General features: G+C 44.5%; 1 protein-coding gene and 1 long non-coding RNA gene across 12 annotated transcripts in view; one reads left to right on the forward strand and one right to left on the reverse strand.

Moving 5' to 3' along the window:
* Positions 1-4,703, reverse strand: part of LOC119031038 — a 14,602-nt gene extending 9,899 nt beyond the window's left edge. The window contains exons 1-5 of one of the 10 annotated variants that reach the window (XR_005078501.1): positions 4,536-4,703; positions 2,567-2,672; positions 2,337-2,424; positions 1,465-1,772; positions 622-792 (exon numbers count right to left, since the gene is read on the reverse strand). This is a non-coding gene — a long non-coding RNA (uncharacterized LOC119031038). Of the gene's footprint in view, positions 1-621; positions 793-1,452; positions 1,773-2,336; positions 2,425-2,566; positions 2,673-4,535 lie in introns of all 10 variants that reach the window. The other 9 variants (XR_005078502.1, XR_005078498.1, XR_005078496.1 and 6 more) reach the window with 9 other exon arrangements.
* The window catches only part of tmem132e (transmembrane protein 132E), a 342,045-nt gene that overhangs the window by 15,623 nt on the left and 312,210 nt on the right, over positions 1-14,212 (forward strand). The gene's annotated exons all lie outside the window — the stretch shown is intronic.

Below are 14,212 nucleotides of genomic sequence, written 5' to 3' on the forward strand. Positions count from 1 at the left end.
GGTCTGCAGTTTAAAAGCAGAAGGAGCCGTGATACCGTCGATATGTGGGGCGGCTCAGGCTGCAATCTGTGTGTTTGTCTCAGTTTACTCTTTTAATAAGACAGACAATTAGTAACTGCCTCCTAATTAGTAAGGAAGTTGGTGTGTGGTCTCTGGGCAGGCGGAACAAAGCCTGACCACATTAGCCCAGTTGAGCCCGAGTCGGGCCAGCGATGAGACTTCTTGTGTCCGATCAGGATTATCATGCGAGGCCAACGCTGGCCTCCTGCCTGTGGACGAAGAATATGTTGGCCCAACTTGTAAATGAGTGCAGAGAGCTGAAGAGTCCTTTAATTAGAAGTTTTCTGCAGCGACTTCTTCATAATCGCACACTCTGGTGTATTTGTTGTTCTGTGGATCGGACGGCGTGTTCGTCTGCGTACACGTAAACGCTGTGAGAGCTCAGACGAGTTCAGCAGACGGACGTCACTCCATGGAAATATATTGACAGAGAGGGAAACACAGCTCACAGCTCACAAGTCAAGAAACAGAAAACGATTTAACTTGTTCAGTTGTTTAAACACACAAACGTTTGTGATGTGTTTTGTTCCTCAGTTTCACACTTTGTAAGAAAACGCTCACTTGTTTTTTGGGTCTCGCTCTCCGCAGAGAGGAGCGCAGCCTCGTTTCCACTTCCTGTTGACGGCCTCCTGAAAGTCATTCAGCTCTCTGGATGTGAGCTCGTGTCCCTGTGCTCCGTCATCACCGCTCACGTCATTATTCATTTAATCACGTCCTCATTAGTGGAGGTTCCTGTTGTATTATCAGGTCATAATTAGATGTAAATAATGAATGTTGGATGACTGAAGACTGAACTAGTCTCCTCATCTGTAACCACACACGTGGAAATACAGCACGTTACATATGAATGTATGAAATTCACATGTAAATAATATAAATATTCTGTGGAAAAGTAACTAAATTACGAAGTTCACATGTGAAGAATTAAAGTTCATGTGGTTTCACGCCATGTTGTGTTTCCGCGTGTGGAAAAATCTTCAACTATTCTGTTTTTTACGTGTTAAAATTTTAGTTCACATCTGAAAATATTCTATTCAAATTTATGATTTGGATTTTTTTACCTGGAAAAATATGATATTTCTCATAATATGACATTTTTAAAGGGAAATCAGACACATTACACACATGTAACACTTTCCTGCAGTGTTTCCATCATCATCTGGTTTTCATCCAGTTGTTTTGAGATTAAATTCGTCCACCATCTTTATTTTGTCCACTATATATATTTGAAGTATTTAGATATTTGTCAGTTAAAGATAACACAGAGTTTTATACATGGATCATCCTTTAAATCCTATTTTATTGATGATGCGGTGTGATTATAAATCAAACCTGAGCTTCACAGAATCAGAAGGTGACTCTGACCTCTCGTCTCCTAACGAGCTCACTAACCTGTCGGCTCACCTCCTCCGCACCTCGTCTCTGACCTGCACAGGAGCCAATCAGCATCATCTGTTCCTGCAGCTGTGTCCAGATGTCAGATCCATCCACCTCCAGGATCAGCGTGATGACTGCGTGGTTACAGTCTGACCGATTATCACGATCGTTCCTGTAATTAGGTCCGAATGCCAGATGTCCAAAAAGTTATGGGCTTCTCCTCGTCCACACGGCTGACGGCTGCAGTAACGTGCTGATGGATGAACACAAGAAAACTGACTTCACTCAGCTGATGGAGGACTTCGACCTGACGACCGGCTCGTTCTGATGGTTTTCTGCAGATGCAAGAAAAATGTGTTTTATAGGAGAAACAGTGGAAGAGAAATGAAACGATGGAGCATCAGGTTCTGTGCAGGTAGCCAAACTATCACCAAACTGCAGAGTTAACTGTCCTGTTTATGTCACTTTTCAAATAAACGCTCTCCAATTTAGATTTTTATCACAAGCTGGAGGTTTATAAGCATCACACTGTATGCAATAAATGAGCGCAGGCGGCGCCGGGAGCCTCAGAAAACCTTGATGAGGTGATAAACGCGGCTGTGGAGAGCAGCAACTTGCTGTTTCTGTTTTTGTGTTTTAAATGGCTGCTCTCCTGTTCAGGTGAGCTTCAGAGTCCGCGCGGGGTTTTAAATCATTTTCTCAGAAATGTGAGTGTTTCCTGCGTCGATGTTCAGCGAGGACCTGCGTCAGAATAATGACGATAATTTCACACGAGGCTCGGTTAATTCAAAGTTCAGCACATTTCCTGGCCGACTGTTTGTGATGAATGTGGAGCAGATTAGACGGCTGATAAGATGGTGAACTTTGGTTTGCATGCTGTGGCTGTTGTATGAACTGACCCCGTTCTGTCCAACTGTCCCCCGTCCATTCAATCATCTGGCCGCCCGTCTGTTGTCCGCGGTTACATTTCCAAACTGCTCTGACGGCCTGAGGGAGGATATGACATATGTCTGTCTGTCATCAATCTAACACTCCATTTACGAGGACATTTTCTCTTCACTCTCTACCAAACACACGTGTGTGTGTGTGTGTGTGTGTGTGTGTGTGTGTGTGTGTGTGTGGTCCTCACAGTCCTTCGCTCTGTGTGTCCAAGGCTGATTGTAATGATGTCTGCAGGACGTGTTGATCTGTGTCTCTGTCCTCCTGTCAGTGTGGTGAGGTGAACTCAGTGGACACTGTCGGATCACAGGAGTCCAGAAAATGTGACCAAAAATTGCTTCTTCAGAGTCGATCCGACACTCTGGAGTTGTGTTTCAAAGAGTTTATTGTGTTTTCTCTGACAGCAGCCTCAATAAAGTCGAGTCGATCGCGGCACCAGACTGAGCCGGAGCTCTCGGTGCCGCTGGTTTTATACTCCTGGACATCTTGAGGAGTCTCCACCGGTTCTTTTTAAAACACTCAGATGTGTTTCTACTGTTGCGTCTGTCTGGCCTGGGATTTTAGGAGCTGTCCTAATCTCAGCCGACCTCTGATCTCATTATTTCTGGGACTTCCGAGAGGCAGCAGCTAAAACAGAGCGTTTCATACAGAAAGCTACAAACCTTATTCTGAACTTTAGGGCTGCTACTGATGATTGTTTAGTCTTCTGACTGTTTCTACACTGGATTAATTAATTAATTAGTCTATAAAATGTCTAAATTCTGGTGTCAGTTTCCTAGTCTGACGTCTTCAGATTGCCTCTTTGTCTGAGGAACCAGCAAAGAAAAATGACAATCACTTCTGAAAATAGTCTGAAAGTAATTTTCCTCTGATTGGCTGTAATCAGACGGCTGCATCCGTCTGTGGGCTGTAGATCTGGATCATTAGTCATCATTGATGAGGCTAATCCAGCTCTCAGTGTGTCCCACGCTGACCTGTACTCTGGCTTTGGGCTGACATGGATACACTCCAGGCTTCAGCTGACTGGGCAGAGACGAGCTGTTTAATCTGAGCGACACCTGCTGCTGAAAACTCATTGATTGGTTTATCGTTGTCTTCATGTATAAAAGACAAACGTCCCGCGGTGCCTTCAGGGTCTGATGATTAATAACTGCTGAAGTGTCAAAGTCAGCTGCCTGTTTCCTGCATAAAACCACGAATGCTAATGCTAATCCAACTTTGTGAACGTGTGTGTGGGAACAAACTGAAGTCTTTCCTGTTGAAACGCCCATTCAATGATTTATTTTGAAGATAACAAAAAGCCAGATAATGAAAAGATAAGATAAAAGTCAGGAGAGGTCAAGAAGCCATCAGGCTCAGACGAAGCAGCTCGACTCCCTCACACAAAGAAAACTATAAAATGTAATATATCATAGTTATAACACAAACTAGATAACAACAGAAACACTCAGTGAAACAAAAATCTGACCAATCAACTGATAATCGTCCAATAAAAACAGAAATGCATCAAGATTTAAAACACAAATTCAAGAATATTCACACCATTAAACTTTTCAACTTCCCCTCCAGTGTTTCCCTGTTGTTACTGTTGGCGCTAGCATCACGGCTACAGCTAGCATCACGGCTACAGCTAGCAGCCAGGCTACAGCTAGCAGCCAGGCTACACCTAGCAGCCAGGCTACAGCTAGCAGCCAGGCTACAGCTAGCAGCCAGGCTACAGCTAGCATCACGGCTACAGCTAGCAGCCAGGCTACAGCTAGCAGCCAGGCTACAGCTAGCATCACGGCTACAGCTAGCATCACGGCTACAGCTAGCAGCCAGGCTACAGCTAGCATCACGGCTACAGCTAGCAGCCAGGCTACAGCTAGCATCACGGCTACAGCTAGCAGCCAGGCTACAGCTAGCATCACGGCTACAGCTAGCATCACGGCTACAGCTAGCAGCCAGGCTACAGCTAGCATCACGGTTACAGCTAGCATCACGGCTACAGCTAGCAGCCTGGCTGCAGGCTATTAATTAGTGGGCAGGTTATGACGAGCTCTCCATCAGTGAACGTCTGTCTGTTCACTCATGTTTTCTATCATCTCCTCTCCACCTCCTCCACCTCCTCCGTCAGCAGATTCTTTTTATTTCTCAGAGTTTCGAGTCGTTCACGTTACCTGTGGATGGTGACCGGGCAGAACGATGACTCCAACTGTTTCCGTCGCCCAGAGGCAGACGAGCTATGTTAAGCAAACTGTTGCCATGGAGATCAAAACCTAATGAAACTCATTTGAATGAAATCATATGGTGTCCTCCTCCTCCTCCTCGTCGTCCTCCTCGTCCTCGTCCTCGTCCTCCTCCTCCTCCTCGTCCTCCTCCTCCTCCTCTTCCTCCTCCTCCTCCTCGTCCTCCTCGTCCTCCTCCTCGTCCTCCTCCTCCTCCTCCTCCTCCCTCTTCCTCCTCCTCCTCCTCCTCCTCCTCTCCCTCCTCCTCTCCCTCGTCCTCCTCCTCCTCGTCCTCCTCCTCCTCCTCGTCCTCCTCCTCCTCCTCCTCCTCCCTCTTCCTCCTCCTCCTCTTCGTCCTGCCTCCCTCCATCCTCCTCTTCTTCCTCCTCGTGTTCTCTGGATTTATCTGAGACAGTAGTAATAAAGATTTCCTCTCCAGAATCCAGCCGAGCTGCAGCAGGTGAAATTATGAGTCTGCCTCATTGTTGTGTTAAGCTGTGTCAGAACCGAGCTGCAGGAGCCGACGGGCCTGATCCTGAATAAATGATGTGAGGTCCGACTCCCTGAAACAAGCACCGGGACCCTCCTGGGAAATCAAAGAGGAGCAGACTTGGATCGGGGTTCATCCCTTACGCTCCCCCGCCATAGAACAAGTCATTTTTCACGGCGTTCTCGGGTCCCTCTCTCCAACATGGTGGAGGTGAGCCTGTTATCCTCACTAACTGTGTGTTCTGACCGGGTGAACTCATTGGGCCCGACACGGCTTTAATGAGGATTAAACGTGGAGCGCTGCTACATTTATGAATTCCCAGACGCTGCTGACATGTTTGATGACAGCAGAGTCACAGAGAAGCAGCGCTGTCGTCACTCCTTCACTCCGTCAGCTCCGCCTGACAAACACATTAGATAAATAACGTGGACGCGTCTCGTTGGGACTCTTCAGTGTTGGTGAACCATCTGTCCCGACCCGCTCCCTGCAGACGGACCAGATTTGAACTGTTGACTGTGTCGGGCCTTAGACTTCAGACTGCCGTCTACACCTCCTCTCTCATCTGGTCGGAGCTCGTCATGTGACCGCCTCCTCATGTCATCATGTTACAGACTGTTAGAAGATTGATTATTATGTCACCGCTGTCGGCCATGTTGTTTCTGACCCGTCGTGAGCACTAACGAGTCTCGCTCTGAACTTGAACCTTACATGAGGTTTGGAGATGTTGCGTGAGTTAGCAGCTAAGCTAACCGTCAGTCAACCGGGCCATGGTCCGGTTCATAGGACAGACATATGGATGCACATCCACGTCTCTGATGTTAAAGACGTGTTTCTGATTCATATCAGTGAATCTTTACACGTCTGTTAGTTACACGAGCCACTTTGTTCACAGCCGAAGTCAAATGAAGTCAGAGTGGCGAGGATCCAAACTGTCAGAACAGCTTTTCACACAGCTAACAGTCGTCATTATTGTGGACTGTGTGTATTGATTACCTGCTGTAGTTTTCCATCTGGTGGTAAACAGAAAATGTAACACTGTCTTAGCAGAGGGTCAGGTACGCTCACCTGAGTGTCCAACAGACCTGCAGAGGACGTTTCATTACTGACTGACAGGAACACCTCCCACATGTTCTCAGGAGGAAACTGTGACACTTTTATGAAATGTAACATTAAACTTCAGGGACCAGAACAGAACTTTATCAGCTGACTTCAGGGTGAGCCTCAGTGTTTGAGGATCCATCAGAGAGGGTGACTGACGGTCACACTGTCAGTACTTCAGGTCGAACTGGAGTAAATTTGGGCACAAAAAAAAAAAACTTTCTGACATCTCAGAAACTCAGATATCAGTCGGTGCACGAGTTTGAGCAAACTGTTCTGCACTGAAGTTCGTTTGAATATTTAGCTTATCGTCTCTTCTAACCAGTTTCCTGTGTGGAAACCTGAGACGTCACTTTGCTCCAGTGTTTCCATCATCAACATGTTTCACACCAGTGTTTTACTGACAGTCACATGAGACGACCCTGACGCAGATGTTGGACTGATAATTTGGTGCCTTCCCCGTATTCTATTTGCCATTTCTGGAGCAGTGCTGATGCTCTTCATGGGAGATGGAGCCACCTTTCCTGATTAAGTCCTGATGTAGCAAAACATTGACCTCACGTGACGATCAGCTGAAAAAAATACCTCCAGATTAAAACTGCTCCTCATCCAACCACACAGATCTGACGTCATCTTCCTCACACAAACACAAATGTCATATTTTTACCCCTCTGTTTTCTTTTTTTTTTTTTTTTCCAATCTTTTTTTATTATATTTTCATAAATGACAGACAGTAGGATCATTTCACTCGGATCCAATTTAAGGTACATACAATATGAAAACAAAAACATACAAAAAAAACACAAAACACAGAACAAACAGTAAACAATTAAGAAATATAGAACAAAGCCTGCGCCGTTCAGGTTACCTCACTGATTATGTCTCCCTCTGTATGTCAACCATTTACCCCAGTCTCTCAAAAATAAATGTTCCTTCAATCTCAACTTATATGTTAAGCGTTCCATCTCAAGTATACCGTCAATTATTAACATCCATTGTTTGTCATTTGGAGTGTCAGTCCTCAGCCAGTTCTTAGTAATGGCCTTTTTCCCTGCTGCCAGAAGAATCTTAACCAGATACTGATCTTCCTTATGCACGAGTCCTTCCAAGTGTCCAAGATACAAAACAAGACAAGAATTGGGGATCTTATATCCCAGAACCTCACAGAGAACAGAATAAACATTCCTCCAAAAGGGCTGTATATTTGTACATTTCCAGAAAACATGCGTATGATCAGGGTTTACATGGTTACATAGTCTCCAACATGGCTGTTGAACCTTCATCTGTTTACTCTTAATATTAGGTGTTATAAAATAGCGAATCAGGTTCTTCCAGTTAAATTCTCTCCAAATCAATGATTGTGATGTAGTCTGGTGTGTTTTCACCATTTCGTACCACATCCCATCCGGGATTCCTTCGCCCAACTCCCTTTCCCATTTGGATTTCAAATATAATGTTGAGTCCCTTTTGGAAGTCATCAAACAATGGTACAAAACTGACACTGGTTTCTGAATATTCTTGTTATAGGCTTGTGCAATTAATTTGACAATTGGGTGGGTTTCATCCTCGTTGGTTTTAATTTGTTTAATAAAGTAATCTCTCACTTGTAGATACCTAAATAGGTCTTGGTTGGTTAGATCATGTTTGTTTTTTAGTTGTTGAAAGCTCTTCATTTCACCCTTTTCAGTGGCAGTGCATACTGCTGTAATCCCCTTCCCCGTCCAATGTTTAAAGCTACTATCATATTTACCTGGTATAAATCTGTCATCAAAAGCGATCCATTTTAGTAGCCCGATTTCTTTTCCTATTTTTAACCTTTTGACTGTGGAATACCATACCTCTAGCGTAAATAATACCACGGGGTTAGTGTCATTTTCATTTTGTTCATACGTGGATATCTCCGTCTCTCCAATATACGTCTGGAGTGGACTCTTTGGTGTCGTAACTTCAATGTCCTTCCACCTGGCTACGTAGCCCTCATTGCACCAGAAGATTAGATGGCGCAGTTGTGCTGCATGAAAATACTCCCTCAGATTCGGAAGTGCCAGCCCTCCTTTATCTTTGGAAATTTGTAATGTTGTGTATCGCACCCTGGGCCGTTTACCCTCCCATAAAAACCTAGATATACATTTATCCCATTTAGAAAATTGGTGTTTTGGTACATTCACGGGTAAAGATTGAAACACATATAACAGACGTGGCAAAATATTCATTTTTATCACATTAACTCTATCATTTAGTCCCAGTGGATAGGTGCTCCATCTCTCAATATCTTCCCTTATATTTCTGTTTATATCGTCATAGTTATATTTATATAACTGATTAAGGTCTTTAGTTATATTTATGCCTAAATATTTAATTGATTTTGCATCCCAATCAATTTTCCATTCCCGTAGTTCCTGATTAGGCGGGGAGTTAAACATCAGAACTTGAGTTTTGAGTATATTTACTTTATAACCAGAGTATAGACTAAATTTTTCAAGGATCTGGGTGAGCTTTGTAAATGAATATAATGGTTCTTTTAAATAAATCATGATATCATCAGCAAATAGGCTTATTACATGCTTTTGTTTATTAATTTCTATTCCTTGTATTGAAATGTCTTGTCTAATCATTTGAGCTAAAGGCTCTATGTAAAGAGCAAATAGCGTGGGACTTAGGCAGCAGCCCTGTCTGGTTCCTCTCCCCAAAGCAAATCTTTCTGACAAAGAGCCATTGACCTTGACCCTAGCCGTGGGCTTATTATAGATTGACTTGATACACTGAATAGAATTGGTACTAAATCCGAACTTTTCCAGCGTAAGATATAAAAATTCCCAATCGACTCGATCAAATGCTTTTTCAGCGTCTAAGCTGATCAAAGCTGCTGGTATATTGTCTTTATGTATTTTATGTATAATATGCAATGTCCTTCTAATATTATCCTGTGTTTGTCTGTTTCTAACAAACCCACTCTGATCTTCATCTATCAAATCCGGTATAAATGTTTGAATTCTCTTTGATATAATTGAGGTATATATTTTGTAGTCAACGTTTAATACTGATATGGGTCTATAATTTTGGCAGAATTCCCTATCTTTTAGCGGTTTGGGGATGACTGAAATAATAGCCTCTGACCATGAGGGGGGGGCAGTCCCTTTAGTCATGATCCAATTAAATGTAGTACGGAGCAATGGTATTAATTCCTGACCAAACTTTTTATACCACACACATGGAAATCCATCACTACCCGGAGCCTTATTCGTTTTCAATTTACCTATTGCTTTACAGATTTCATCTTCAGTTATTTCTGCTGTTATTTGATCATTTTGCGTTGTGCCTATGGAGGGTAGGTCTAGGGAGTCAAGAAAAGACTTGACATCATTCTGATCTGAAACTGTAGATTGGGTATAGAGTTTCCTATAGTATTCCATAAAAATATTTTCAATATCTTTAGGGTCATATTTGGGTAGATCTGTTTTGGGGTCATGTATTTTATTAATTGTAGTTTCTGCCTGTTGTTTTCGTAGTCGTCTTGCCAACAACTTCATTGATTTAGGGCCTGATTCATAGTAACTTTGTTTGAGATATCTCATTTTTGTTTCCACTTCATGTTGGAGCAAGTTATTAATCTTGTTCCTTACTTCATTTATTTGTTGTTGGATTTTCTGATCAACTTTTCCTCTCCCCTTATGTGTCTGTTCCAAACTTCTCAGCTCTGCAACATGAGTCTTGTACTGTTTTAATCTCTCTCTTTTGAGGTGGCTCGTTATTGCTATCAACCTGCCCCTTATAACTGCTTTGAGGGCATCCCATAATATGGCTGGGTCCGTTTCCCCATTATCATTTTCTTCCATATATGCTCGTATATCCGTCCTAATTTGCTCAACAACTGTCTTATTATTTAAGATACCCTCATTTAACCTCCATATTGTGTCCCTCCGTCTACAGTCCAGGTGGATCTTCAGGTAAATTGCATTGTGATCTGACACGTCTGCCACTCCCATCCTACAGTCCTGAATTTTATCCCTATGTTCTTTCTGTGCAAAGAAGTAATCAATCCTGGAATAGATGGAATGTGTTTTTGAATAATGGCTAAAGTCCCTCTGCAATGGGTGTAGGTCCCTCCACACATCAAAAAAGCCCATTTCTTCCCATGAAGTCTTGACCAAATTTATAATTGATAATTTATTTCTATTGAGGCTTGTTGTATCCAATTCAGGATCCATCAACACATTAAGGTCACCCCCACAAATACATATGCCCTCAGCTTCCACCGTTATAATATCAAGTAAATTCTTAAAAAATGTCTTATTACTCTCAGGTGGGGCATATATGTTTACCAATGTTATCATTGTTTGACCAATTTTTCCTTTTACTATAATATATGTTCCCTCCCTATCCGCGATTTCTTTTTGACACTCAAATTTTATTACATTAGACATCAAAATTGCTACTCCTCTTTTCCGAGCATTGACATGTGAGCTATAGAAGGTATTTTTGAAACCAAATCTCTTCAGTTTCTCATGTTCCACTTTCGATAAATGAGTTTCTTGTAGAAAATTAATATGTGTCCTTTCCTTTTTAAGTTTAGCCATTACTTTAGCTCTTTTGACAGGGTTCCCCAAACCGTTGACATTCAAGGAAAGGAATTTAAGCTCTTGTTTGTTACCCATAGACCACTATAGTTAAGTTAACTTTATGATGGATCCTGCGCAGGCCTGAACATATGAGGACAAGAGAACGTTCCTCCACAACAAAGAACCAAAATGCACCAAAAACAGTATAAGTAATAAGAAACAAAACAGATATACATTTAAGGACTTCCAAACACCAGGTCCAAACGAAGACCTTGATAGAGCCAGGAGAGTCTGGCTCTGAGGGAAAGCCTTTGTCAAGAGCAAAGGGCCCTCTTTGACTCTGACCATAAGCAGCTGACCACATGTTGCTACCCCCCTCCCCCCAACCCCACCACCCCACTCTCTCACTTATTTGTCTTATATAATACGACCAGGGTTCTCTAAACAATCACAAGTGTATAACCCGCGGCTCCAAATGTAGTAATGATAACAATAACAGTACAAAAAATCCCCCCCCACTTTTAAAATCGACTCATCACAACTGATTGAATACTGTGTCCATCCCCTCTCACTCACCGCCCCTCAGTCAGCTTTCACCATATCTTTCTGCAACGCCTCTACATCCCGGATGAGTCCCCGGGACATCACACCAACCCTGCGGGGGGCGCCCGAGGCCGCCGCTCGCCATCCGATACGATCCAGATCTCTCTCCAGCTGTTGGTCCTCGGAGACCGACGCCCTGATCCCCAGGGACAGCAAGCCCTCCGCCGCCTCCCACGCAGAGCAGAAGGTCTTAGCTCCGTCCGTCAGGTGGACTCGAAGCTTGGCTGGATACGGAGTTTGGAACCGGATGTTCTTCTCTCGGAGTTGTCTCTTGATCTCAGCGTATTCGCGTCTTTTTTTCTGTAGCGTCGGTGTGTAGTCGTGATCCATGTAAATCCTTTTGCCCTTATATTGTAGGTTCTTCATCTGCCATGCTTTAGCCAGCACTTGTTGCTTGTGTTGGTGGTTGACGAACCTCACCACCAGCGATCTTGGGGGGGGCGTTAGCATCGGCCGGTCTCTGCTGGAGGGATCTGTGTGCTCTTTCTAGTTGCAGGGGAGAGCTAGCCGGGATACCCAGGAGTTCTCTCAAAAACGCCTCAGTCCACTGCACCATGTCTCCACTTTCACAGCCTTCTCCCACACCATAAACTCGGAGGTTGTTCCTCCTAGTGTAGTTCTCCAACTCTTCACATCTCTCCTCCAGTTGTCTCTCCCGGCGCAGCAGGTAGCCGAGTAAGCGAGTGGAGCGGGCGGAGCCCTCCTCCACCTGTTCAATCCGGGTTTCCGCCTCGGTCATTCGCTCTCCCATCTTCCCAAGTGACTGTTCCAGCGAGTTCATTGTCGACGTTATGGTCTCTAGCTTCTCATTGTTCTCCCTTCTAAACATTTGGAGCTCCGTGAGAATAGCAGCGCTTACATTCTCCCCGTCGTCGGCTCCGCAGCTAGCTTTAGCGCTAGCCTCCACTGGTCTACTCTGTTGAAAAAAGTTCGATCTCGTGTCTCTCGTTCTTCCGTCGGAGGACGAGTTTCCCCTCGAGTTCTTGCCGTGGCCACTCATCATATCTCAGAATATCTATGTTATGTCGTTCTCGAGTCAGTAAAATTGAGTGAGGCGGTGGAAAAGGGTTCGGGCCGGTCCCTACGCCACTAACATGCTGCCGCCATGACAGATGCCAGAACCGGAAGCCCCTCTGTTTTCTTTTAACCATCTGACATTGGCGCTCTTTCCATTACGCCATCTTGTTGCTCCTTCTTCTTCTTCTGCAGAGGCACGATGGTTTTCTGACTGGAGGATTGCTTCTTTTATCTTCAGCCGTTTTCACTCCTCTGTGCTGGTGGTAGACGTTGATGGAGGCATTATGTGCCTGTCCGTCCGTCCTTCCGTCCCAACCTTGTGAGGGTGATCTCAGGAACACCTGGAGGGAATTTCTTCAAATTCCTTCTACCTTTAATTAAATTCCTTGTAAGTCTTCAGAACATTGCCGGCCCGTTTGTCGGCCTGTGGATGTCTTTCATGACCGTGTGCTTCCTGGTCCCGTCAGGTCCTGTTTCATGTCACAGCTGTCCAGATTATTTTAATGAACACGTTCATCATCATCGTCTCCTGAGTCGTCTTCTGCCTGAATCTGAATGGACGCAACCTGTTTATCTGTCAGGTCCTGTCAGGATAATAACCGCCTGTGATTGGCCGGTGCAGGAATAATAAAGCTCAGGATGAAAGTTGTCTCCTGACCCAGAACCAGCTTCAGCTGCTGTTCGGCAATGTTTCTACACGTGTGTGTGTGTGTGTGTGTGTGTGTCTGTGTGGGCTGATGTTTCCAGATGGGGCCACGTGCCTGTGGTCAAGTGTGGGGACGTGACTTTGCCGTGAAGCTCGGGCCTCGGGGTGGATGGTGGGGTCACCAGCAGACACCCACACGACTCCTGCAGGATGATCGACGGCTCGTTGTCACGAATCATCAGCGTGTCACAGCGTCCGGGACAGAAGCTGTTGCTGTGTGTGACTGCTGAGTGTTACTGCGTCTTCTGAAGACACGAGCTGCTCTTTTTAAACCGTCAGAGCCGTTCACTGAAACGGTTTCTGAGCACTAATGTGGATTAAGTACTTATTTATTGTTTTAAACAGGAAACAAAGAAAACAGCAACACAGAACCTGAGTTTCCTCACACACACACACACACACACTTGTAAATAAATGATGTTATCATGTTTATTCACTGCTAATTGGTGCACCTGGATTTGTGTCTGCCAGCTTTAATTACCTCCCACTGGTCTCATGATTCTCTGTGAAATGCATGATGGGATTCATCAAGTGCCAGCTTTAAGGACTCTTCATGATGATATAATATTCAAACTCGGATGTACCTGCAGAGGGACCTGAGCTGGTGCCTGTCAGGGATCCCCTCATTTCTCTTTTCACTTCCGTTATCACACGAGTGTTGCTGTGAGACAGAACAGCAGCTCATGTTCAGCCGGATCTTTCTCAGCGCCGGCTGAAGGTCCGGCTGCTCCAGGTACCATGAACGTGTTGATTTTATTTGCATCTCTTCCAACCAGTCACAGTCGTCTTCAGTATAACTAAAACCAGGAAGTTAGATGCTGCACGTGATCCGTAAATCCCTGAAAAGGAAAAAGGTGACAGCAGTTAGCTTGTTTAGCTTCTACAGCGGCCAGGTTACTGTTACAGGAGCTCGAGGAGATGTAGGCTGCTAGCTCGGAGGCTGTTGTTGTTGTTACCGTAGCAACAGGGATTTTAACATCTGTGATGTGCAGATTAAGGAAGAAGACGGGACAGACGGGAGTCTACTGCTCTAAAATATTTCACAGCTTTTGACCCTTTAATCCAAATGTTTTCAGAACTGATGCCGAGTGTCTCAGGTTCAGCAGAGAATCCCAGCGAGTCTGACGGCAGCTCTCTCTGGCTTCACTCATCTCTG

This window comes from Acanthopagrus latus, chromosome 13, assembly GCF_904848185.1.
Source record: "Acanthopagrus latus isolate v.2019 chromosome 13, fAcaLat1.1, whole genome shotgun sequence".
Classification (NCBI taxonomy): domain Eukaryota; kingdom Metazoa; phylum Chordata; class Actinopteri; order Spariformes; family Sparidae; genus Acanthopagrus; species Acanthopagrus latus.